This window comes from Natrix helvetica (genome assembly GCF_964273705.1).
Source record: "Natrix helvetica genome assembly, chromosome: 14".
NCBI classification, from domain to species: Eukaryota; Metazoa; Chordata; class Lepidosauria; order Squamata; family Natricidae; genus Natrix; species Natrix helvetica.
In genome coordinates this window covers 5,333,634-5,340,415 of record NC_138564.1, presented here as the reverse complement: position 1 = coordinate 5,340,415, position 6,782 = coordinate 5,333,634, and positions in this window count along the sequence as shown.

Genomic DNA, 6,782 nt, shown 5'->3' with positions numbered 1-6,782 from the left:
CTATTTTTGCAAAAGAGGGGAAAATAAGATTATATTTGGTGACATTTTTCTGCCTGCATTTCGCCTGAATGCTGCCCCGATGAATCAGAGCTTGCTAAATGTAACCGGGGCACCCATGTTATATCAAAGGGTCAATCTCTGCACTCGTGAAACAACGTAAGCCCTCAAGGCCCTGATTGGTATCTTGGTTTATCCATGCGATTGGTCTGTTTTGTGACTCCGTTTGGGGGGCAGTATCCAAGGCATCCTTTAGAGTGGTGCGTCTCTCAATCCAAAGAAAGGCCAAGTCCTAGACATCGTTTTGAACCAAATCAATTCGCAGCTCACCTTGGCTAAGCTGGAAACAAAAATGGTAAGTGAGCCTGTCCTGCCAATTTTGATTGGGAGGGTGAGAAATCACACACGCTCCATCCTTGTTCGCAGGATTGAGAAAGACTTTGCATTTTTGAACAGCAAGACGATTGCCAGTCTATTGAGCATTGGAGAACGAATTTGATGTGAAAGAAAAAATTATCGTGTAGAAAAATGAAGTACAAGAGCAATCTCAAAGTTTTCCTCCATCTGATGTGGGCCGCCAGCGGCCTGCAGAGCTGGTAGCAGATTCGGATGGTGAGAAGGTTCGGGAGGAACATGGGCCAGTCCTGGAATCTGGGAAAGGCTCTGAAGAGGGCTCTGTGTTGGAGGCAGAGTGGGGGCCAGGGCCATATGCTAGTTATCAGCTGTCTTCAGAGTCAGACATCAATGAGGCAGACAAACAGCTGGAGCCCGTTCCCAGTGTGCGCATGCGCAGAGTTGCCAGACGAAGGGAACAGCTAAAGAACTTGGGAGTAAGGCCATAGGTGAACAATGAATGGCCCCTCCCAGAGGGAATAAAAGAGGAGCGAAAGGGGAGTGGAGTTTGCAGGAGACAATTAGTTTGCTTTATTGGTTCGTGACACTCCAAAACTCCTTGCCAAGTTCTGCAGAGATAGGCCTGGCAGCTCTCCAAGCCAGATAAGGTCTGTGACTGTAAATCCTCCCTTGAAAGACTTTGCTGGATGTGAATGAGCAGAATTCACAGAAAATTAATAAAAGGGTTTTCGCCGGACAAGGAGTTTGCTTCATGCTCTCGGGAAGCCTCGGTCAGAACAGGCATCCATCATTCTCATGTTTCTTGGGTTTCGTTTTTTGATTATGGTTTATGGTTACTTGCCTCCCCTTTATCGGTTGTCAGAATTCAGCAAGTTCTTGAGAGGCAGGAATCTCCTGCGAAATGAAGAAAGTGGGAGAAAGGCAGGCGGAGTTTGCCTTGCGATAAAGCATGGTGTTTTGTTTGTCCTTTCGAGATCTCGGAAAACATAAGTTTGGCAACAGCGTTCCTGCTTAGTTCTTTCTCTGAGATTCAGTGGGGAATCATAAGTCAGCCTGGTGGAAGAAAACTTTGCTATTAACTTGGTGAACCTAATTTCTTTTGTTCTCTCCCAAGTCCTTTGGAAATGCATTTTAGGTGGAAGGTTACTTTTATCTTTGGTTGTCCTGGATCCCACCTGAACACCAGTTCTCTTTAGGGCTACATGCATCTTACCAATCAATAAACATCTGAAGTTTAATGTGTGGTGTCTTTGGCTTTATCATTTGTTTGGCACGTCAAAGTTGGATAGGAACCTTGTTTGCGTCCCGTCAATCATCCCTGATTCGGGTTTTGGAATTCTGGAAAGCAGTGAAAAAACTGGACGTGGATTTCCTGGAGGTGCAAGATCATTTTCTCCAATTTTTCACTTTTATTTCGCTCATTTTTTTCCCCTTCCTTCCTACTATCACTCTGCTGAACACCTACTTCTCACAGCACACTCTGTCTATGCATATTTACGCATGAGTATGGCTGTAGTATTATTATCCTTATTATTATCTTCTTTACTGCCCCCTCTTATTATTATTATTCTGCTTTGCATGTACACTAAGAGCTTCAGCAGCAGATTCCTTGTGTGTCTAATCACACTTTGTCAAATAAAAGCTACTTTGTTTTATTCTACTCTACTCCACTCCACTCTACTCCATTCTAATTTCTATTCTATTCTACTCTATTCTACTCCATTCTATCCTAATTTCTACTCTATTCTACTCCATTCTATCCTAACTTCTATTCTATTCTACTCCATTCATCCTAATTTCTATTCTACTCCATTCTATCCTAATTTCTATCCTGTCTTATCCGATTCTATTCTATTCTACTCCATTCTATCCTAATTTCTACTGTTCTATTCTATTCTACACCATTCTATCCTAATTTCTAGTCTATTCTCTATTCTACTCCATTCTATCCTAATTTCTACTCTATTCTACTCCATTCTATCCTAATTTCTATTCTATTCTATTCTATTCTACTCCATTCTATCCTAATTTCTATCTTATTCTATTCTATTTTACTCCATTCTATCCTAATTTCTATATATTCTATTCTATTCTACTCCATTCTATCCTAATTTCTATTCTACTTCATTCTATCCTAATTTCTACTCTATTCTACTCCATTCTATCCTAATTTCTATTCTATTCTACTCCATTCTATCCTAATTTCTATTCTACTCCATTCTATCCTAATTTCTATTCTATTCTACTCCATTCTATCCTAATTTCTATTCTACTCCATTCTATCCTAATTTCTATTCTATTCTATTCTACTCTACTCTACTCCATTCTATCCTAATTTCTATTCTACTCCATTCTATCCTAATTTCTATTCCAGTGATGACTAACCTTTTTCTACAGGTGTGGCAAAATTGTGTGTCCGTGTGCTATCATGCACACACGCTTGCTCACCTACCTGTGCATGTGTGCACGACACCCCTCCCCACCTGTGCATGCAACACTCCCTGCGCGTGGGGGAGGTTTTTCCCTCCCCAGACTCCGAAGGCTTTCCTGGAGTCTGGCATGCCGGCAAATAAGGCTGTGCGTGCCACAGGTTCCCATCACGGTTCTGTTCTGTTCTATTCTCCTCCTCTGCTTCTACTTGTTCTATTCTCCTCCTCCTCCCTCTTCTTCTCCTTCGCCTCCTCCATTCTATCCGTTTTGATTTCTCTCTGTCCTTGCCAACCATCAAGGATGTTGAAGAAAGCCCGAGCCATTAGAAGAACGCAATAAAATACAGGCATAAATATACACGTTCAGCCAATGAATAATAAAGTTAACTCTTTTACACACAACCATTCTCAAGACCTTGGAGTAAAGACTTGGCTTGTAAACCTTTTTAATAAAAGAAGACTAGAAAAATCCCAACGGGCGACTTCAACAACGTGAAAGAGATTCAGGAACATGTCTAATATCCCTCGTCTCTAAAAATAATAACATCTTCAGAAGATCTTCGCCAAATTTGTAAGCGGAGACGGCCCCTGATTTTTTGTTGAAATACAGCTGTGGCCAAAATTGTGGAAACCTTTTGGGAAAAGTGTATTTTTGAGGTTTGATGGCTAATAACCCCACCTTTTTTCTTGAGTTTCAAGAAAATATATATATGTGTTTTCATAGATTTTCACGGGTGTAGGTATGCTGGTTTTGTTGTATTCAGGTCTTTTCCCGTGTAAAGTCAACTTTACACGGGAAAAGACCCGAATACAACAAAACAATAAAAACAGTATACAAAATTAAATATTCTTAGATACCCATAAAATCAAATTAAATACTAGGCTGTACAGTATAATTAAAAATTAAAACAACCTAAAAACCTACCCCTAAAAATTTAAAATACAGGCTAGAGGGACACAAAACTACAGTTAGGCCAGGCCAGCTAAGCTGAACAGGTGGGTCTTAAGCTTCTTACGGAAGGAGCGGAGATCGGTGGTTATTCTAATATCGGGGGGGGGGAGGTCATTCCAGAGGGTCGGGCCCATCACAGAGAAGGCCCTACTCCTGGGCGTCGCCTGCTGGCACTGCCTAGTGGACGGCACCCGGAGGAGTCCCTCCCTGTGAGAGCGAATCGGCCGCAGGGATGTATGGGGCAGGATGCGATCCCGCAAATACCCAGGTCCTGTGCCATGGAGCGCTTTAAAGATGATAGTCAACACCTTGAAACGCACCCGAAAAGCCACAGGTAGCCAGTGCAGCCCGCGCAGGAGAAGTGTTACATGAGAGTACCTAGTACCTCCCATAATTGCCCGCGCGGCCGCATTCTGATAGATAATCCTATTCCACTGCTGGAATGGCCTGGGAAATAGCCCAGACCTTAACCCAATTGAAAATCTACAGAGCCGACTAAAGAAATTTGCAAGACCAGTAAATAAATAAAACCCAGTTAATAGAAGCCATCATTCCATCTTGGTTTCACATTAGAACAGCTGCAGAGCTAAAAGACTTGGTTCACTCCATGGGAAGACCTTGTAAGGCCTTAATTCCTGCTAAAGGTTACCCAACTTAAGTATTAACTGACATGGGGATCATTTTTCTATACCTCATTTTTTTCCTGCGGTGGTCCTTTTTGTATATCTCGTTTCCCTTGTCTTCTTTATAATTGCCATTTTAATAGCAAGCCCTTCATAAAAGTTATTGCATTACGTTCTTGATTAAATTGTCTTTCCATTGATATATAATCTTGTGGTACTATTTTTAAAAATGGTGTTATTCGCGAGTTTTAGCAAATACACTTTTGCCAAAAGATTTCCACAATTTTGTGTGTGTGTGTATGTGTGTGTGTGTAGGAAACAAGTCAAGTGAACCCTCTATGATGCTCTCAGGGTTTCACCTCAATAGCTAGATCCCCAAGGAGCTAGGATTATATCTGGAAGTCTGAAAAGTTCTTGTTCTTGGGTGTTCAGAATATCTGCATGGCTCCATCAGAACTCCTGGATTCACTTAGTTCCAAGGGACTTTAGGAGCTGAGAAACTGGAAGATGCGTGTTTTCTTTGGCCTTTCCAGTTAATAATCTGAACGATAATTCAGATTTATTGATGATTATTTTTTTGCCTTGAAATTCTTCACCCCTTTTCTGAAGGTATTTTATCATTCTCCCCTTTCCATTTTGGGCTGAAACAACTTTTGTTAGTTTCACAGATCGTACATGAACAGTAGAGGGCATCTGGACTCTTCCCCCCCACACACACACCGCCCTTGCCTCAAAGACATGTCCATTTAGTCTCCTTGACAATAGCATGGAGTTGATTTGTCTTGCTTTCTTGTCCTGAAAGACTTCTCACCCATCCACCAACCCAAAACTTTTCAGACTATCAAGACATCCATGGGATTTTTCTGGCAGTCTCCCATCTACAGATAAAGTGGGTCTGCTTCAACTTGGCTTTTTTGGACCAGCCGAGGTTTAGCCAAGAGCTACCATCTACTGTAGGCCTTCGCTCATTTCGACCAATCAAAAATACAATCAGTTCACAGCAAGCAATAGCTTACTACTCCTAATTTGGGAGGGATGCCATCTTTTGACCAGAGTTTGGAATCCCTCCGCAGTGAGATTAACAGAATTGGAAGGGACCTTATAGGTCATCTAGTCCAACCCCCCCTCCCTCAAGCAGGAGACCGTACACCATTTTTGACAGATGGCAGTCCAGTCTCTTCTTGAAAGCCTCCAGTGATGAAACTCCCACAACTTCCGAAGGCAACTTCTGTTCCATGGGTTGATTGTTCTCATTGTCAGAAAGTTCTTCCTTATTTCCAGGTTGAATCTCTCATTGATCAGTTTTCATCCATTATTCCTTGTCTGGCCTTCAGGTGCCTTGGAAAACAGCTTGACCCCCTCCTCTCTGTGGCAGCCCCTCAAATACTGGAAGACTGCTCTCCTGTCTCCCCTGGTCCTTCTCTTCACTAGACTAGCCACGCAACTACTTCCTGCAACCGTTCATCGTATGTTTTATCCTCCAGTCCCCTCATCATCCTGGTTGCTCTTCTCTGCACTCTTTCTAGAGTCTCCACATCTTTTTTTAATAGTGCGGTGACCAAAACTGGATGCAGTATTCTAGGTGTGGTCTTACTAAAGCTTTATAGAGTGGTATTAGTACCTCACTCGATCTTGATTGTATCTCTCTGTTAATGCAACTTAGCATTGCATTGGCTTTTTTGGCTGCCACTGCACACTGCTGGCTCATATTTAGCTGGTTGTCCATTAAGAGTCCAAGATCCCTCTCACAGTCACTGCTATTAAGCCTGGTTTGATCCAGTTTATACGTGTCGTTTTGTTTTTTCTTACCTAAGTGTATGACTTACTAGCTTGATATCTGTAAAGAGATAGCTTTGCCTTCTTGGTTGGCCTTACTCCAATATCCCATGGATCAATTAGAAGATGTCATCTTATTGAAAAGGGATGTCCTCTCATTCACTTATGTCCAGAGACGAGGTAGGAACCTTTCTCTCCAGATGTTAGAGAAGACTCAACATTTCTGATCATCGGTCAAGATAGTGACATCTGGGATCCTACCTCCATCCTCAGTTACAGAAAGGGGACATGCTAGTGTCTTTTGCCAAAGTTCCCCATTTAGGTAAGGAAAAATCTTGGATCAGCCCAGCATCTTCTGATCTGATGCATACCATATGTGCAAGAATGCTTAAGAAACTGAAAAAAATTACAACGGTCTTCAAGGACACACTCAGAAATGAGATGACCAAAAAATGCTCAACTGAAGAAGAAAATGGGATTCCCCGTCGATGGAGATTCTCCGTGTTTAGGTTTCTTGTGCTTTCTAAGATTTAGAGATCAAGTCTGATTTCAAAATCAGTTCAGACGTGCGTAGAGTAAATAATGATCTCTAAAGCGGTTGCCATCTTTTTAAAAGGGAAAGTCTGCGAATGTTTAGAAATCATGGTAGTG